This window comes from Fundulus heteroclitus, unplaced genomic scaffold (genome assembly GCF_011125445.2).
Source record: "Fundulus heteroclitus isolate FHET01 unplaced genomic scaffold, MU-UCD_Fhet_4.1 scaffold_50, whole genome shotgun sequence".
In the NCBI taxonomy this organism is placed as follows: Eukaryota; Metazoa; Chordata; class Actinopteri; order Cyprinodontiformes; family Fundulidae; genus Fundulus; species Fundulus heteroclitus.
In genome coordinates, this window is record NW_023396923.1 from 2,238,740 (window position 1) to 2,258,771 (window position 20,032).

At 42.3% G+C, this 20,032-nt stretch overlaps 1 protein-coding gene across 2 annotated transcripts in view; it reads right to left on the minus strand.

Annotated features, from left to right (window-relative positions):
• ntf3 (neurotrophin 3) overlaps positions 1-20,032 on the minus strand; it is a 103,809-nt gene that overhangs the window by 51,235 nt on the left and 32,542 nt on the right. The window contains exon 1 of one of the 2 annotated variants that reach the window (XM_036132400.1): positions 9,308-9,477. The exons of the other annotated variant lie outside the window; for it this stretch is intronic. The gene's annotated coding sequence lies outside the window, so the exon portion shown is untranslated. Of the gene's footprint in view, positions 1-9,307; positions 9,478-20,032 lie in introns of those variants that run through there. 2 annotated transcript variants of the gene reach the window in all.

Genomic DNA, 20,032 nt, shown 5'->3' on the forward strand with positions numbered 1-20,032 from the left:
CCTTGGTACAGAAGTTTCTCATTGGCTCATTGTCATAAATAGCAAATGTTTTATGTGGTGGAAATGGGTCTATTTGAACAGAAGGTGTAGTTTAATTGTTAATATTGAAGGAACTTCTACGCCAAGATGAAAATCAGAAGTCTGGAATTGATGGAGCTTTGTTGGACATCTGTTGGACATGTAATTTGGTATGTAGTGTATAATGGCAATTATTTTAGTAAATTTTTCAAAATACTGAGTGTGTAGAACTGGCATTGATTCAGACACAAAAGTGAGCTCTGTGGTTCCCTGTTCAATGAATAACTACTCAACAAGGAAAGCAATGCCAGCAATGCACCATACATTTATGTCACATGCAAAGTCTTTCAGTTTATCTTTCCAAACCAAGAAACACTTTTCACAAGAACATGATCCAACAGACTGCAGTCTTTAGAACTATTCTGGTCTTCTGTTTTGTAAACCATCTGATTGAAAGTCGTAAGACTTTCAATCCAGCACAACACAATCTGTATTCTCTTGTGATCGTGTTTTACCAATCTTCAGAAAATCCTATTGTCTTGCGTGCCAACTTGCAATAGGGGTTAATGGAGGCAGAGCAGGTTTTCTCCCCCTAACAAGCAAGTTCACCAAGATCCATAAAATCAAACATGGTACAACCAAAGACACTGAAAGTAAATGTGGAGATCAGTGTGTTTAGCATACATAACCCATAACATTTGTTGGTCTGTGATTGCTTTTCTGATAGTACTGTTCTGTTAAGAAAAAGGTAATCACCTCTAAATCCAGTTTACTTCAAGATCAAACAAATTAAATTACATAACGTATCAAATGCAGTACAGGTGACAATGTGATCAATTATACGTCACACAAAGGATTCTAGCACAAAAACCATGGTGATTTTGTACTGAAACAGCTGTCAGTGCAGGAGAGTGCTGCTTATGCCGGGCATACACTGTACAAGTTTTTCAGTCGTGGTACTTATATACATCTCAAACTGTACGACGGAACCGTGGGGTTTAAAAGTTCACACCTCGTGATATGTGTTCTCACACTGCACGGCCCAACGCTCTGATGCGACCGGAGTGTTCACACTGTACGTATGAAAACCACACGTCGGACTCAGCCCCGTAGAGAGATGGTGCTCGGACTCGTCTACCCGGAAGCCAAACGTAAACAGCAGAAGAAGAAAAAGACAAAAGTGTCGATGCCTCCTGTAAACATGAAGCTCACTAGAGAGAAAAACACGCTGCTTTGGCAATTTGTGCAATTTTGTGTGCTGAAAGCCCTAAAAAGAAAAGGTGATGACATATTTGGACAAAGTCATGGCTGAGCAAACATGGCTACTACGGTCTGTCAATTTTACAGAAAGAACTTGAGGTAAGCTAGCGGTCGTGCACATTTGACACCCCAGCCTTTTCTGCAGTGTTTATCAACAATGTTCACGACAATCAGTTAAATGCAGAAATGTTTGGTGTCCATAACCTGCTTTTGTTATAATTCTGTCAACTATTGTAATTGCTGTTAATTGCATACCTTGTCACCAGATGTGTGGATGTGACATTGGTCTGCATTTTATTTTCACTGATCGTCTAAACACTAAATAGCATCTACATTTGTTTTAGATTTTAAAACATGCTAAAGTAGGATTTATTATGGTTAATTTTTTAACATGAAATTTCTTTTTCATTGTTGTTTTTATGATTTTAATATCATCAGAAGGTTGTAAACATAAATATTCAAAGTTCTAAGTGTGTGTGTGTTTAATGACAGCTATATCTATCAATAGGTAGATGATGTAAAGGAATTTCGGGACTTTCTGTCAGTTGAAGACTTTTCTTATCTCCTGGAGAGGGTGACACCACACATAATAAAGAGAGACACACACCTAAGAAAATCCATCAGCCCCAGGGACAGGCTCTCTGTGACCTTACGGTTTCTGGCAACAGGTAAGCGTGTTTTTAAAAAAAAAAAATTTCTGCAACACTCCTTATTACCTTTAACAGAGGTGGACATGAGGCAAGGTCATTTATCCACATCACAGAATAAATCACTTCACCTAAGTACATACAACCACAGCTACAATTGCCCTGTGTGTGGACATCTGTGCACAGCCCTCACTGTTGTGCTGCGTAGGGCTGGGCGATAAATCGATTTAATCGATTAATTCGAATTTACAATTCTTTAAGATTTCATTTTTGAAAAATCTGGATTTTATTTTGCCAATACACTCATTGGATTTCCATGAAGAGAACAGCATGTGATGCTGAATATATGTTTAGGCAAATGTATTGTCAAAATATTGTAGAAAGTAGAAACTTTTTTTTACCATAATACGAGGTACTTGATTTACTTATTTACTTTTTTTTTTACTTAGTTTGAAGTTCACAAGTGCAGTGAAGCCTGTTCTTAGCTCAATGTGTAATACCACTAGCAGCAAATATTTTGTTATATTTTCATTGTTTATAATGGCACGGCTGCCATCTTGTTTTACAAGCATGTTTCACAGCTTGTTTTTAGTTGCACTTTGAATTCAGGTCAACTCCCTGACGAAATGCTTGACATAAAAGCAAGGTTTTAAAATTATTTCTTTAATTTCATTTTATGAAACATAAAGGAAGAAAAAAATGGATTAATCGGATTTGGTATGATAAAATCTGAGATTTATTTTTTAATCCATATCGCCCAGCCCTAGTGCTGCGTGATGTTTACTTGAAGGTAAATTTCTGTTACAGCTATTTTTATACTGTTTAACGGTTTACTGCACATTTGTCAAATATGTTCTACAAGTTAACCAAAAGTCATTAATATATTTCTACAGTCTTTGTGAAATGTGTTATAAAAACAGTGTTTAAGACATAAAAACATGTTTTCAAAAAATATTTATTTCATACATCATATTTTGTGTTCCACAGACACCATCAACTGACTCTGAGTGGAAGGCCATTGCCAGAGACTTTGAAAACAAATGGCAGTTTCCACACTGCTTAGGAGCAATAAATGGGAAACATGTATTCATTCAAACCCCTGGCAACAGTGGAAGCATGTTTTACAACTATAAGTCTAGGTTTTCCATCCTACTTAAGTCAGTTGTTGACGCAAACTACAAGTTTGTGTATGCAAGCGCAGGTACACAAGGAAGGGTGTCTGATGCTGGAGTGTTCGCTCATTCTGAGATGGCCTAGCCAGCTGACTTGCCTCCTGTTTATCATATATCATTTTCATGATATTTCTTTTAAGCCTTAATTGCACTGCTCTGTCTTTTATATTTCTCAACTCCGAGGCTATTTGCTGTCCAAATAGCTCCTCAGAGTCTGCATTACACAAGAGAATTTTTTGTACCTGCTGGGGCAGTGAGAGTTTGGCCATTTCAAGGCTGTGCTGAGCCGATTGTGGCTTTTGTTTTTTGACCCTTTGTTTTTGGACCGGCTGACATGTCACAGGCGGACTACTTTCCTCTTCCTGCACTATTGACACCGGACTAGTGGTGTTTGAAGAACTTAACTCATCTACTTCACTTTCCACAGTGGATGGATCATCATCTCCCTCACATGTGTCCTCTGACTCGGTGCCAGGCTGTGGGAAACAGCACAGAAAGCAGTCAGAAGTAAAGTGATTACAATGAAGTAATGGATTTGATCAATTACTCCAGTCAGATAATTTCACACGTAATTATCACTAGGCGTAGGTTAACAGGAGTGACTTTTTATCATGTCAATAACTTCAAGCTGTTTGACTTTGTACATTTTAAGTGTGCATTTCTTTGGACTTTAACACTATGTCCATAATTTCCCCACCAATATCCCCTTTATACTGTGGTTATATGAACTTACTCTCAGTGTAGATTCTGTATGTCTGTGGATGACGTGACCCTTCAAAAAATCTAAGTGTTTAAGTATCCACTTCTACTTTGGAGTCAGTGGTTTCTGGCCACTGCCGCTGGGCTTGGGTTTTAGTAATTTCCAATATTGCGTCCGGAGTGATGCCACACGGGTTTTAACCTCATTCACTGCAAAAGAAACGAGTGTATTTTTTATCGTATATTGCCACTAATTGTCTTTCTCTCTCTATACACACACACACACACACACACACACACAATACCAACCACAACCAAACCTTTTAGTCTGAACTATACTGCTAGTCATGACAAAAACCTAACAGGTGGCTGTAGTTGGCCGACAGTCTCCCTCCAACTCTTCTCCCTTTTATTTCGTTCGTGGTAGCTCTGGGAGCCAACATCAAAGAGACTGGCCTCTTGCCAATGTTCCACAAGTTGCTCCTCCTTCGACTGACTCCATGTCACTCGTACCCCCACCATGGTTCTCTGTTTTTGTTTGAGAGGAAGAAGAGGAAGAAGAAGAAGCCCCTTTTTGCAAATGCGCAGTGTGCGAGGTTGGGGGAAATCGGCTCGTAAATGCTCGTAGCTCTGCTTCAACAGCAGGACGTGCTCACGATCACCTCACGAGGGCCGACTGAATTTCAAACATGTTTGATTTTCAACCGACCGTCCGATTCCTGATCGGGAGGCCAAAGCCCCTCGTTACCCCCTGTACACTACACGATGCAGGACGCACGATCAAGCTGAAACTCGGCCCGATCCAAATAATTCTTGCACGACTGAAGAATCGGCCCGAAAAGGGCTCGTTCAGTGTATGCCCAGCATTAGTGAGTGGCTGAATTATTAATCATCAAACCTTATGATGATTAATGTGGCGCTGTTCCTGTCTCTGAAGCATGGGGAGAGGAAAATTCTTCAGTCCAGCACCACGGTGGAGCAGGTGCTGCGGCGGTAGGAGAACAGGTCGGGCATGGAAACATCTCATATGCCTCACGCATGAATAAGTCGGTGGTTGTGTTTTTGAAAAAAAATTAATTTGTTAGTAAACTCATACAAAGCAGGCTGGTCTTGGATGATGAGTTTTTTCAGGTTTCCCCACTGGCAGTGCCTTTGGTCCGTATCACCGTATTTGGTCTTCCTCCGTTTATTTCCAACGAGGCTCTGGAGACAGAGCTAAAGCATTTCAGGAGATTTGCAAGCGGGTTCAGGGTGGTGAGTTTGGGCTGTAAGGACGCCAAGCTGAAACATGTTCAGTCTCTGCGCAGTCAAGTGTTCATGTTTCTGGATTCTCCAACTCAAACACTGGACGTCTCATTCCGTGTTAAACATGAGCAAGGACACTGCATGGCGTATGCCAGCTCAGGTGACATGAAGTGTTTTGAGTGCGGAGATATGGGCCACAAGCAGGTGGCGTGTCCCCACAGACAGGGCGAGGCGGAGCCTGCGGCTGAGCCCATGACCAGCCGCTGCGGCGAAGGACAGCAGGGAGGGGAGCAGTGGACAGTGGACACTGGCCGTGGCTGCTGCGGCGAAGGACAGCGGGGAAGGGAGCAGTGGACAGTGGACACTGGCCGAGGCTGCTCCCCATGATAATGCTGAGATGGACAGCTGACAGCTACCACGGTGGTGGTAGTGGCTCAGTGGTTGGGGCTGACGATGATGATGGTGGTGATAGTGGCTCCATGGCTGGGACCGAGGGTGATGGTGGCCTCCAGGCTAATACAGACAGTGCTGTAGGTGAGGAGGAGGCTGTAGTCGGGACAGGGCAGAGGGCGGATGACATGGGGAGGCCAGAACAGGATGCAGAGCTGCTGCAGGTCAGCCCTGATTGTGAGCCAGATGATCAGGTGAAATCCGCTCGTGGCCATGGTGACATAGACGGTGAATCTGACTCTGATAGTTTTTTCTATAGCAGACAGTTACTCTCAGAGTGTGGATTTGTATTCTCTGGAGGAGATTAACGACTTCCTGGATGACACTTTTGGTAAAAAAGTAAATGTCAAAGAATATTTTCCTGATGTGGATAAATTTATACAATCAGTCACTACATTGAAGAGAGTTGTTGGGTTTGATTTACTGGACAGCAAGAAACGTTTTCTTCTCAAGAAGCACGTTACTGGTCTAAGAAAAACTCTTAAAATGACAAAAAACTAAATGTCAAAGAAAATGAAACTTTTTTTAAAAAGTACTATGATCATACAACACTGGATGTTTCAACTCTGTTGGTTTTCTCTGTCTCTCTGTCTCTATTCTCCTTACATACAGGGTCTAAGAGTGGCCTTGTTAAACATAAATGGGGGTAGAGATGGAAAAAAGAGAACTATAATAACAGATGTAATCACAAAGAAAAGACTAGATGTATTTTTCTTACAAGAAACACACACTGATATCATGAACAAAATAGATTGGGGCTTATGGTGGGGAGGGCAGCATGTCCTTAGCCATGGGACAAATCTAAGGGCAGGAGTCGCCATTTTGTTTTCCTCTAAGTTAAATGTAACTGTTACATCCTGCAGAGAGGTGTTGAAGGGAAGAGTCCATATGGTGAGAGCTGAAGTAGAGGGATTCAGCTTCATTTTGATTAATGTGTATGCACCAAACCAAGGCCCTGAGCGGGAAGGAACTTTTAAAATAATGAAAGAAGAACTAAATAATATTGGTACAGTGTCAGGGTGCAAATCTGCATGCTGCACCCTGAACCTTTCCAGCACCTTCCATCTTCCACCCAACTCTGTCTCCACTCCACTAATCATCCACACCTGTTCAGCTTTCAATCAGCACAGACTCTTTCCACCTGCCAGCCTTCGTATAAAAGCCTCCCTTGGTCTGCTTTTCCCTGCCGGTCCGTCTTCAATCATCTGATGCCCTCAGTCTGAGATTCTCCCACGTCTGGCTGAGCATCAACTCTCCTTAGTCTGGCAACTAGAGATTTTCCCCATGTCTGGTTACCAGAGCTTCCTGGGCCTGTCTGCACCTCCAAGTGATCTCTGTGCTGCCGGTTTCCCCTGTTAATCCAGCGTTCCAGTGCTCCAAGTAAGCTCTCTGCTGCCCTGCTGAATCTGCTGCAGCCCCATGTGTCTCAAGAACTCCCTCAGCTGTTCTGCTGGATTTGCTGCAGCTCCCGTGTCTCAAGAACACTCTCTGCTGCGTTCCTGGTCCTTCTGCAGCCCCTGTGTTCCAAGAACCCTCTCTGCTGCACTGCTGGATCCACTGCAGCCCCAGTGTTCCATGGACTATATCTCTGCTGCGCTCCTGGTCCTACTGCAGCCATCTGCGTCCAAGAACTCTCTCTGCTGAGCTGCTGATTCTCGGTGCTGCACCCGCAGCTCTCCAGCTCTCTCCAGTGCTTCAGCACCTCCAGTCATCTGGCTCCTGCATTCACCTTCCACCTGCTCCATCCTGTTATAGACTCTAGTTATCCTTCCTCCACAACCCATCCTTCCTTCAATAAACACTCAGAACTAAGCTATGTGTGTGGCATGTGTGTGTGTTTGGGTTCATCAGGACACATCCTGACATACAGGAGAGTTTATTGTATTGGATGGTGACTGGAACTGCTGCACTGGCTGTACATTAGATAGGACTGGAGAGGAGCCACATGTTCAGTCCTCCTTGTTTCTGTCTCATGTATTTAAAAAAATTATTTGGTAGATGTGTGGAGAATAAAACACCCATCAGATAAGCAGTACACTTGGGTCAGAATACCAGATGGGAGAGTAAGTGCAGCTAGATTGGACAGGTTTTATCTACCTGCTTCTTTTACTGCACAAGTTTTTAGCTGTCAGATCTTCCCAGTAGTTTTTACAGATCATCATTTAGTCTTAATGGAGCTGTTTTTGTCTCCCACTATAAAACCAAAATCCTTTTGGTGTTTTAATGTTAAATGATGTTTTGGGCCTACTGGAGATCCCAGAAAGATGATTTTCTTTCTCTGGCTCATTGGTGGGAGGTAGGAAAAGCTCAAATCAGGTTGTTTTGTCAGGAATATACAGCCAGTGTAACAAACATCAAGAGAGCTGTGCAGGAATTAGAAGACCAGATAAGAGACTTGGAAAATGCTCTACAAGGAGACCAGCAAAATGATATTTTACTATCAAAAAAACAGGAGCTCTTAACTCTTTCCTGCAGGAGAGAGCTAAAGGGGCTTTAGTCCGAGCACACTTCACCAGAAGGACATTGATGCACCAACCACATTCTTTTTTAATCTGGAGAAGTCAGTTGCTTCAAAAAAACAGATGGTGTGTCTCCACCTTCCTGATGGAAAGGTGACCACAGACCCAACGGAGATGAGGAGGCATGCAGTGGACTTTTATACGGACTTGTTTAGGGCGGACAACTGTGATGTGAATGCTGCTGCGGAGCTTCATCAGGGACTTCCTCAGTTGGGTCTAGGAGATCAGGAGGCTCTGGGTTTGGATATAACTCTTGATGAACTGATTGCTGCTGTGTCCCAGATAGCATCTGGCAAGGCTCCAGGAATAGATGGTCTGCCTTCAGACTTTTTTAAACATTTCTGGACCATCATGGGACAAGACCTTTTGGACGTTTTCAAAGAGTGTTTCATGAAAGAGAAGCGTCCAGCATCCTGCAGGCGTGCAGTTCTTTCTTTGCTCCCTAAGAAGGGAGATTTAGCACTTTTAAAGAACTGGAGACCAGTAGCTCTTATGAACGGACTACAAGATTCTTTACAAGGTTATCAAATAGACTGAAAATTGTTATTGATTATCTAATTGGTGCAGATCAATCATATTGTGTACCGGATAGGTCTGTGTTTGATAATTTGTTTTTAATGAGAGGTGTTTTTGATATTTGTAAAATTTACGACATCAATGTTGGTATCATATCTATAGACCAAGAGAAGGCTTTTGACCGTGTGGATCATGAATTTCTTCTTTCTACCATACAGGCTTTTGGTGTTGGGGAGGGTTTTCTGTCTTGGGTAAAGCTGTTTTACCGATATGTTTGTTGTGTGGTGAAGGTGGGAGGTGGATTGAGTGTTCCAGTGCCAGTTAGGAGAGGGATCAGACAAGGCTGCCCCATCTCAGGCCAGCTTTACAGCATTGCCATCGAGCCTCTACTCTGTCGGTTGAGGAGCAGAATGAGAGGTCTCTCCCTGCCAACACTGGCTCAGATGCCCCCTGTTGCTGTATCAGCATATGCTGATGATGTAAATGTATTTATTTGCAATGAGGGAGATGTTAGATGTTAAAGAGTTACAGGAAAGTTTGGCCTTGTATGGAAAAGCTTCCTCTGCCGAGGTGAATTGGGAAAAGAGTGAGGCTTGTTTAGTGGGGGAGTGGTGTGTGAAGAGTATTCCCTGTCGTCCTGGGAACCTTAAGTGGGGAAAAGGGGGTATAAAAAGCTTAGGAGTTTTTCTAGTGAATGAGGCTTTTTCAGAGACAAAACTGGGAGGGAGTGCTGGAAAAGGTAGAAGCCAGGTTGTCTAAATGGAAATGGTTGCTACCTCACCTGTCCTATAGGGGAAGAGCTCTGATAGTGAATAACCTGGTCGCATCATCTCTGTGGCACAAGCTCATCGTGTTGGTGCCACCATCAGTCCTACTGAAAGAGGTGCAGTGGCTTCTGGTGAACTTCTTCTGGTCCAGTCAACACAGGCTGAGGGGTCGGTCTTGTATCTCCCTGTGGCAGAGGGAGGACAAGGACTTGTAGATATTCTGTCCAGAACCGTGGCTTTCAGACTGCAGATGGCACAGAAGCTGTTGTATGGCTGCAGTCGCTGCTGGTTAGCTCCTGTTCGACTGCTACTCAGGTGTGCTGGCCGGCTTGGGCTGGCTAAGCAGTTATTTCTGCTAAGACCAAGTGAAGTTGACCTGACAGGACTCACCTTTCTACAGCCCGGTGATTAATGCCTGGCAGACACTGAAGGTCACAAGAACTCAGGACCCTAGGCCAGGGATGTGGATCAATGAGGAGCCATTGTTTCACAACAGCTTCCTTAGAAACGCCACGTTTTCCTCTGCTACATTAAGAGCTAAATTTGTGGAGGCCGGCATTACTAAGCTGGGCCACCTCACAAAAGCATCCATGAAAACGCTCGGTGACATTTCAAACATCAGGTCCTCTGAGTAGGATTGTGAAGGAAGTCTGGCAGTCCCTGTCTGAGCCACTAAGGTTTTCTAAGAATCACGCTGCCTAGTGGACGGATGACGACATGTATATTTTTCCCTCTCTGAGCATCTGTCCTGCTGCTGAGGACTGGCAGGAGGAGAGTGGGTTTCTTCTCACCATGAAAACACCAGTGCTGGGTACTTTCAGCTCCTATGGGAGTAAACAGCTCTACTACAACTGGATGAAGGTGCTGAACCTTCGCTCTCTGGCTGGAGTGAAGGAGTCGAAATGGTGTGAGGTATTTTCTTCAGAGGTTACCCCTAAAGGCAGGTGGAGGGTCCTGTAAAAAACCCCTGTTGAAAAAAGGATGGTGTACCTTCAGTGAAGGATGATACATGGAGCAATAGCCATGAACAGACACAGAGCTCACCTGGTTCCAGGCACTGGGGAGGGCTGTCCATTTTGCACTCAGAGGGATACAGAGCACTTAGTGGTGGGTTGTCCTTGGCTAGTTGGTCTTTTTAGAGTTCTAAAGGAATTCTATTCTATTCTATTCTATTTCTATTCTAGTTTAACACCTAACCCTCTAGCCCCCAAAATATGAGGACCAAAAAAGGTTCTCACTTTACTTTGGTAGTAAAATCTGAAAAAATATTTTCTCACTAAGCTGTATATACAAATACACACACACATACGTATACACAAACTAAAACAAAATACTGTGTATTCACCAATCAGGCCAAAGATTAACAGATACTTCTCTCATCTCTCACCCTCAGTTACACTGTTCTGCTATCACTTGTGTGACTTGGCCTCTGGTAATAAAGTTACAAATCTTGGTGTTGTTTTTGACCAAGACATGTTATTTAAAGATAAGATAAGATAAGATAAGATAAGATAAGATAAGATAAGATAGTCTTTATTGATCTCACAATGGAGAAATTCACTTGGCACATCGGCTCATACAAGAAGGTGCAGAGTAGGGAAGGTGCATTCAGTTATATACAGTGAATCTTCATATATACAATGGATCAGAAAGAATACCAAAAAAAATACAAAAAAGGAAATAGGAATGGGCATATGATGTCTCATTTACATTCTTAGTGGTCTATATATATATGTATATATATAAACATATCTATATACTTAAATATATACATGTATCTATGTGCCTACTTACATACGCACCTACGCGTATGAACGTGCATATACATTGTATACATTTGTACATACATACATACATACATACATGTGGGCAGTGGTGATAGCAGCAGAAGTCACTACATCAGGATTATTGCACGTGTTGTACGACAGTGTATTAAATAGATTATTGCACCTTGGTTATTGCACATTAATTATTACAGTTATGGTCACAGTTGCAGTTACAGTGCAGCATTGTATAATCTGGTAGCAGCAGGAATGAATGACCTGCGGTAGTGCTCCTTTTTACAGACAGGATGTCTAATCCCATATTAAACAGGTTTCCAGAGTTTCCTTTTTTCACCTCAGGAATATCGCCAAAATTAGAAACATTCTGTCCAGGGGTGATGCTGAAAAACTAGTCCATGCATTTGTTACTTCAAGGCTGGACTATTGTAATTCTTTACTATCAGGAAGTCCACAAAATGCAGTTTGAAGTCTTCAGCTGATCCAAAATGCTGCGGCAAGAGTTCTGATGAAAATCAACAAGAGGGATCATATTTCTCCAATTTTAGCTCCCCTTCACTGGCTTCCTGTTAAATCAAGAATAGAATTTAAAATTCTCCTTCTAACGTATAAAGCCCTTAATAATCAAGCTCCATCGTATATCAGAGCTCTGATTACCCCGTATATTCCTAACAGAGCACTCTCAAACTGCAGGTCTGCTGGTGGTTCCTAGAGTCTCTAAAAGTAGAATGGGAGGCAGATCCTTTAGCTATCAGGCTCCTCTCCTGTGGAACCAACTCCCAGTTTTGGTCCGTGAGAAAGACACCCTGTCTATTTTTAAGACTAATCTTAAAACTTTCCTTTTTGACTAAGCTTATAGTTAGAGTGGCTCACGTTACCCTGAGCTACCTCTATAGTTGTGCTGTGATAGGCATAGGCTACTGGAGGACATCAGGGTCTAATCTTCTCACTCTACTGATTTGTACTGTTCTTCAGTCTACTGTTCTCCAGTTTTGCATTGTATTACATTGAAATGACTGTTGTCATTTCAGCTTTTAACTTTTTGCTCTCTCTCTTTTTCTTCATAGTAGGCACATCTGGTCTGACGTTCTGTTAAACTGTGACATCATCCAAGGAGGACCGATCACCCGCTATTACCATCTAATGTAGAACAGATTACTGGATCAATGTGTGCTTCTGTGCTTTTTTGTCTGTCTTGTTGTGTCTCTGCTCTGTCTTCTGTAACCCCCAGTCGGTCGAGGCAGATGACCCTTCATACTGAGCCCGGTTCTGCTGGAGGTTTTTCCTTCCCACTAATGGGTGGTTTTTCTTTCCACTGTCACTTCATGCTTGCTCAGTATGAGGGATTGCTGCAAAGCCATGGACAATGCAGACGACTCTTCCTGTAGCTCTACGCTTCTTCAGGAGTGAATGCTGCTTGTCGGGACTTTGAAGCAATCAACTGGTTCCCTTATATAGGAAATTTTCGACCAATCTGTATAATCTGACTGATTTTGACTTTGTCAGTGCCTCGAGATGACATGTTTCATGAATTGGCGCTATATAAATAAAATTTAATTGAAAATAGAATTTCATGAAGAGGCATGCCTAAATGGACTGTACTTGGAGAAGTTAGGGAGGCAGTTAGAAGAAGCAAAAATTAGCGTGAGAGCGGAAAATTATCATTGCAGAGCTTGCACTGTCTAGTAGTTCTTTCTAAAGAAAAAACACCCCCAATGGGCATTCATTTCAGCATTTAGCCTTACAGCAATAATCAATGACTGAAAAGCAGTGCTTACTGCAAGGAAGCGGCATCAAGCTGTACAATGACTTCAAAAATTACAATAAAATGTAATACAACACAGCACAGCCTTGAAGGACAAGAAAACTACCTGCAACTATGCATTGCCACACCCTAGAAGATTCAAGGGAAATAAACATTTTGCAAATGCCAATTTGTATCAAATTGCTATATATACCCAAAATCATAACAATGGAAATTATCAGTTTTAGAGCAAAGAGAAACTGTTGACAAGCACTTTTGTTTGCCCAATTCATTATTAAAATTGTCCTGTGCAGCTTTTTTGTTTTATCATCTGAGTAAGGTACAAAAAGAGATTTGAAATAGGACCTGCTTGGGTTTCCATTTCTCCTGGCACTAAAGGCAAGGAAAGCAAATCCAATTAAAACCGCAAGCGGTGATGATCGGCCCTCGCACCCAAGCGCCGCTCTGGCCTATTGGCCACCGCGGGGGTTCGCGCACCGCCGGTCGCCAGCCACCGCAGAAGTTGTCACGCATTTTTCTAACTGTTTTTACCATGGATTTCCTCTGACTAAGAATTAATTAATATCTTATTTATGTAATGTATTCACGACATGAATTCCTTGCTGTCTTAACAATAGGCAGAACAACTATAACGTTACTTTCTATAATTATTACAAGTTCTGCTGAGATGTCAAATTCTGGAGAGTGCTTAGACACCCTGACACACAAATATGGATTAACTTCATTTCATGTGCACTCGTGAACTTGATTTAGTTTTCTTGATGTACTGTAGAGCGTGATGAGGTCTGTTGTGGTATTGTGTGCACTGGATTGAGGGGACAGTTGGTGTTGTCTGTCAAACCCAATCTTCTTAAGCTGCAAATTCAGTATAGTTACAAGATTTCTTGCAACCTCTCATATGGAACTAGTCTAAAAAATAAAATACTTAAAAACAAGATAAACATAGAGTATACAAATGTTTACAAATAATTATAAACATTGTTTTACTTTGAGTCAAGCTCCAGAAAAATATTTTACAATTCTTTTTAAATCTTTATTGTGCTCCGCTCCGGCCTATTGGCCACCGCAGGGGTTCGCGCACCGCCAGCCGCCAGCCACGGCAGAAACTGTCACGCATTTTCCCCACCTGTCCACCGGGCAATACACACGAAGGCATTGAGCAGCGCTCCCCCACGACTCGCAAAAAATCTGGTGCAGATCAGTTGATGCAGCAATGCATTTGGCCACCGGAGGCAGTGGCGACCCACCAGCTTAAAATCTATGTATTGACATCTTAAAAATGGTCTTATAGCTTAAAAGATCATCCTGTTTTGGTTGATTTTGTAGCCGAATAGAAGAGATGTTCTCAAAGCATTAAATAAGCCTTTTGACTTTTAAAAATGTTGTCCTTTTAAGGTAATTTTAAGTTACTTTTTTTTAAATTTGTCAATATCCTATTGAAGTCTGGACATATGACAGCGGCGTTTCACGTGACTTCGCCACGCCACCACGCCGCACTGCTACATGGAATCCAGTTGGGCCTGGAATCCACAACACACCAACATGTCTTCTGTCTGTGGACACAGTTTCATGTTGATTAGCTCAGATGGGTAACATAGCGACTGTTAACAATAAAACATGACACTTCCTGTTGTCAGGGGGCGTGGCCTAAGCAATGTCATCATTTGACCATTGGATATTGTAGGAGACGTAGTGGTGATCAACTACTGAAAGTTTGGTGGCTCTGTGAGTTTTTGTGTATGAAATATAACAGTTTTGTGTTTCATGGCGAGTAGGTGAACTTTGACCCCTTCTAACCCACCTTCACCATGCTCAAAAACTCACCGTTTTGATAACTTTTAATTGGCCATGCCTTATGATCAGACTGCCCAAGTTTCAAGCCGCTCGCTCAAAATCTCTAGGACAAGTTCGATCATATACCAATGCTGTAAACCTAGAAAATTTGGTCAAATTACGACTTTCAATCTAAAATGGCCAATTTCCAGTGATACTTGCACTATGACATTAATTGTAAATTCTGAGCGTCTTGTTGAGCTCTACAACTGTAACAAATCTCATGTCTCTACGATGAAGTAAGTGAATAGCAAAGGGTCCTTTGAAAATTGCTAGGTGGCGCCCTTGAGGCATTTTGTTTTTTATTTTTGTGACGACCTTAAAATACAAAATTTTTAAACAGTCACCATGCATCTGCAAAGTTTGGTGAGTTTTTGAATATGATAAAGCCCCCAAAAAGGCCCCTCTTTAGGGTGGCAGATTAATAATAACTAGAATCGTTCAACTTCTGAAGAAGTTGAAGAAGGCGCCCGCCTGGTGGTGCATATAACTGAAGTTATTAATTGTTAACCTGACTCAAGCCAGCTGTATGTCGTTCCGCCTAGCTCCACTCACATACATCTGGGACACCGCCATAGGAATTGCCTTTATTGAAGGCTGGGCCTTATCAAAAATCCTTGCATATGATTGGATAAGCCACTTGTCCGTCATCTTTATCGACGTGCTATTTCAACCACTCACACCGAAGCTAACCCGTGACGCTGATGAGAGTGACGCAGGTTTTTTTTATGTGTTTGCGGCTCTAGTGGCACGCGTTTTATTGACAGTGAGCTGACAGGAAGAGGGGGGAGACAGGCGGCAAAGCGCCGCGGGTCGGAGTCGATCCCGGGCCGACCGTGTTGAGCACTAAAGGCCTCCTAATATGGTTTGCGCTAACCGCTCCGGGGCGCGTCCGCTGCAGACGCGGACGCGCCCGCTGGTCGGGAGAAGGGCGAAAAACATGGTTTCCACCAACAAAAGCCTTCAGAGCCGTTCTCTGATGTTCTTTTAATGAAACAATATTAGATAGATTGGACAACACGGAAGAAATAGCAGCATCAATGTTAACGCTTGCTTCCTCGACGAGCCGCCATTGTTATCAAAACAGTCCCACGTCATGGTTGCATCTCCACTACGTCACATCTATGAAATTCCAGCCATGCGTCCTGATTGGGCAGACAATAAAATTGGTTGGAGAAATCACTTTCTATGAGCGATGTCCCAGATGTATGTGAGTGGAGCTAGGCGGAGCAACATACATCTGGCATGAGTCAGGTTAATTAATTGTTACTTGTAAAAAAAAAAATAAAAAAAAAAGGAAAATTCCCCCCCCCCCCATTTCACTGGTGGGCCTTAGTTTGCCTGTGGCTGGGTCCGGCCCTGGCTGGCCCTCTGCAGCATGCAGAGACATGAGGGAGAGTGTATGTAATTGGATTAGAATGGAACACTTTGACTCGAACAGCGCTCGATCTTTCGCGAACCGTAAATTGTAGAGACGTCATTTTTTCTGCATTTATTTCGTAACCGATCGAGGAACAAGGCAATCTATGGGTTTTTGCTGGAAATATTTTAATGTAGGCACAAAAAAATCATGAAAAAAGGTAATTTTGAGGAAAACTGAAAAATCTCAAATATTGTCCCGAACAAATGGCTGTACCTGAAAAAGTGTAAGAGATATCAAGATATTTCATTCACCGTGAGTATCAGCAGGCTTTTGAGGACTATGGTGCCTATTTTTATGTTTGTACAAAAATCGGTGTAGGCACAGCGAAGATGTAAAAAAGTGCATCATTTGGGGGCATGGAGTTCTGATCCTGTTTGAGCTGCGATTTACCCCGCGAGCAGCACTTCGTTTCTCCGGAACGATAAAGGTTAGAGACGTAATTTTTTCAGCGTTTATTTCATAACGGATAGGGGAACCGGACAAGCTATGGGTTTTTGCTGGAAATATTTGAATTAACGCACGAAAAATCTCATAAATATTGTCCCGAACAAATGGCTGTAGCTGAAAAAGTATAAGAGATTTAATTTCACTGTGCATATCAGCAGGCTTTTGAGGACTATGGTGCTCATTTTTATGTTTGTACCAAAATCGGTGTACGCAAAGCGCCGATGTAAAAAAGTGCATAATTTGGGGGGAAGCAAGTCTGATGCTCTTTGAGGATTTGACACATTTGCTACTCCCGAACAAATTGTTCCTGCGGCAAGACTGTTACAGTTATCCACAAAAGTCCTTTTTTGTGAGTGCCAGAAGGGTCTGGACATGCATGTGTGAAAGTCTCATGTCTCTATATCAAACGGTTTAGGAGGCGATGCGAAAACATGTGTTTTGTTTGGGATGTTCATGTGTGATTTTTCAAAACGGCTCCTTAGGAAATGAATGAGGAGGGTTTTGACTTGTGTCGCTCTGAGGTGATTTGCGAAAAATCTATAAATGCTACGCCAATGAGGATTACATTTCCTGAATCCAGACAAAAATACCTACGTTTTGATGTATGATTTGTGTATGTAGAGTGAAACTTGAGCGAGTAAGCTCAAGTTGTTTGGAGTTTGAAATCTTTCAAAACGCCAGAGTGGCCCACTCTGAGAGTCTGAGAATTCCCTCCATAGACTTCCATTAGAAACGATGATTCTGCTGTTTTTTTGGACATGAGCTTTGAGGAGTAACTGTAAGGAAACCATAAAAGATATAAATGGTCATTTGGAGGTTTTTTGAGGCTTTCTTTCTATCCGACTCCATTCATTCCTATGGGGTTTTTTGGGGTGGTTTTTTGCTAATTTCGTTGCCATGGTCACTGGAAATGGCGTGAAGTACAAATAGCATTCATTTATATCAGTTGTTCAAATTATTTATTTGTTACTTGTGAAAAAAATAAAAATATTGGGTACCCCCAGTGGGTTGCGAACCTGCGACCTTTGGTGCTCCAGCCCAACACCTAAACCACTGTACCAAAAAAAAAGTGACATGCTGAACTCTGCATTGTGGAGAGGTCAACTGTGTCTAGGAAGTGGTTTTGAGAAGTGGTTTTTGGTTAATTTTGTCACCACGGTAACTTTAAATGGCATCAAGTACAAATAGCACACTTTGCGGCGTCGAGACGCACATTTTGATATATAGTTTGTGGGGGTACAGCCTACGGTTCGGGCTGTATTAACGGTGACGGAAGATTAAAATGGAATAATAATATTAAAGAAACCCTTATTAGGTGATTAGTATAAGGCCTCCGCCATGCATTTTCAATGCAAAGGTGGGTGCCTAATTAACACTACAGATACAATCGGCCTTCGCAGCGCTTTGCTGCTAAATTCAATCCATCCATTTTCCAAACCGCTTAATCTCTCATGGGGTCGCGGGGGTTGCTGGTGCCTATCTCCAGCGTTCACTGGGCGAGAGGTGGGGTACGCCAGTCTGTCTCAGGGCAACACAGAGAGACAAACAGGACAAACAACCATTCACACCTAAGGACAATTTAGAGAGACCAATTAACCTAACAGTCATGTTTTTGGAGTGTGGGAGGAAGCCGGAGTACCCGGAGAGAACCCACACATGCACAGGGAGAACATGCAAACTCCATGCAGAAAGACCCAGGGATGTACTCGAACCCAGGACCTTCTTGCTGCAAGGCAACAGCGCTACCCACTGCGCCACTGTGCAGCCATGGTAGGCATAACAATTTCTTTAAAAAAAAAGCTCAGTGCAAGCTTCTTTTATTGATATGTACCTCTCATTAATTGATATGATCAATTCATTGTAAAAGGCTCCCCAAATTTGACTTTAACTACAGATACTTGTCTCACACGCATCTGATTTGAAGTATACCGAGTTATAATTAGATTTGGCTCCTTAAAAAGGTTTGAGCAAGAATACTGCCATATACTTTTTGTTAAGTTCCTGAAATCTATATGGAGTCTTGTTTAAGACATGATGTTCTAGTTTAATGACTTGTGCTTTCCTTGAGCTATCCATGTGCATATTCTGAGGTAAAATGTTTGTAGGTGTAGGAGCCTAAATGCAGTTTATTTTACTTGGAATATATTTTTTGTTTAAAGATTCAAAGGGATTTAAAAGGATTGAAAATTTATATTTACATACGTACAGTATATTGATATTGGGTGAATAGGACTTTTATTGTGAAGTTTAAAAAACCTGGTAGAGGAGGGGGGGATTTCCTGCTAGCGAGCGGAGCGGAGCAGTTGAGGAAATGAGACGGAGATTGGAGCGTAATAGTTTTTTGACCTCGTCCTTCCCAGGTTACGTTGGACTTTGAAATACTTTATTTTGTGGATAAATATTACGTTTTTTGTAATGTTGCGTTAAGTCTTTTAGTAAACAGTTAAAAGCAAGAAGTGGACTCGTGGATTCATTTTCAAAGTAATATTTAATGTGGATTCAAGCCAAGGGATCCTGATGAGCGTCAAGCTAAAGCTTCAATAAGGACAGTAAGAACCTACATTTTAGTCAAAAAACTTGCTCAACACGGTTTACTGGATACCAAAACTGGATCGGATGATAAGGACAACGAAAGAAGATCACCCCCGCATGGATTTGGAGATTTGTCATCCGAAGGAAACGACAATAGTAAGTTAAAAACTGCTACGGATTGGCCGTGTGTCAGTTAAGATTAAAAAGACGAGTGGAATTCATTGAAAAGTTTCGTGCGCAACAGTTCGCTAATTAATGTGGATGTGAAAGATTGAAGCTAACATGCAAGAGCCACAAAAGAAACGAGTTGTAAAGATGACAGAAAAAGGCAGGGAAGAACAAAAAACCAGGATTCTGAATGCACGTAAGGGCAAGCTAGCACAGCTTGCTAGCATGATTAAGCAACTTGAGGAATTAATGGCGGATGACACGAACACCGACCTCGTGGCGTTCGTCATTAATGGCACTGATGACGAACGTGACCGCTTGCAGTTTTTGTTGCAGTACACGAGTGGACAGCCACATGAGTTGGTGAAGAGCTGCATTCACATGCCACCTTCAACAGGTTATGCCAAAGCAAAGCAAATGTTGCAAGACTACTTCGGTGATGACTACAAGATTGCAGAGGCATACTTAAAGGAAGCCATGGACTGGCAGGCAATCAAACCAGAAGATGGGGCTGCACTACAGTCATTCGCATTGTTCCTGACTGGCTGCTCCAACACAATGGCGGATATTAGCTACATGGAAGACTTGGACAATGCAGCAAGCATCAAGGCTTTAGCTAGCAAGCTACCCTACAAGCTGAAGGAATCCTGGAGAAAATACGCCTGCGACTTGCAAGAGAAAACAAAGAAAAGAGTTAAATTCAAGGATTTTGTTGAATTTGTGAACAAACAAGTCAAGTACTTAATACACCCTCTCTATGGGAACATAAAAGACAACACCACCACCAACA